Genomic DNA, 905 nt, shown 5'->3' with positions numbered 1-905 from the left:
TGTTTTTTTACACCAAATTAAAACTCGTGTATCTTCCCCTTAAACAAGCACGTTCATTCTGGATTGTTTTCAATGTTACCACACTATAAATTACACACAGACTACAAGTACGTTCCTTTCAAAAGTTGCATCGATCTCTTCCTGAAGTAAATCTTGGCTTGTTTGATTTGATAAAGACTATTCACGCCGAAAGCAAAAGATGTGGAGTAGAAGTGATCAAACGCGACACTAAAAAAAAGTGATGTTTGTACAACATTTTTGTTTTGACAAATGTCCAGTTGAAATTAAGTAGTTGTTTTTGTAATGAACTCAACAATATCCTATCCCCTTTATGTAAAAATAAAATATATTTATAATATTAATGTAAATGTAAAAAGTTATTTTGGTATGTAACATGTTATCATATCAGTCATTGAATAGAAGAAAATTATATAAAAAAAAGAGAGTATAAATTTACAATTATATTAATGAAAAATTAAAAAAATTACATTACCAAAGTAATAATACTATTATATATTTAAAGGCTAAAATAACAATAAATAATTAAATTTAGAAGTTTATTTAACATTTTATTGCCATATTTAACATTTTTTTTAATTCAAGAACTAATTCTTGTTGTTCACCGCTTTCATGAAGAAAATTACTATTTACCAAATTATCAACATATTTTTTACCCAAGAAAGTTATCTTGATATATTAGAGACAGCAAACTCGTGTTTAGAGACAGCACACACTTACATTTCACATGATTGGTGTATGTGAAAATTAAACTCTTTAAAAGTTTACAAAATCATATTGCACCTTTTAAAAAAATTAAAAACAAAAGTGCACAATGAGTCACTATCCCAATTTTAAGGGAGTAAACTGAAAAGTTTCCAAATATAAATAATGATAAACACTATTTC

The sequence above is a fragment of the Cajanus cajan genome, chromosome 11 (assembly GCF_000230855.2).
Source record: "Cajanus cajan strain Asha chromosome 11, NIPB_CcT2T_4, whole genome shotgun sequence".
NCBI lineage: Eukaryota > Viridiplantae > Streptophyta > Magnoliopsida > Fabales > Fabaceae > Cajanus > Cajanus cajan.
Note: the sequence above shows the minus strand (reverse complement) of the source record.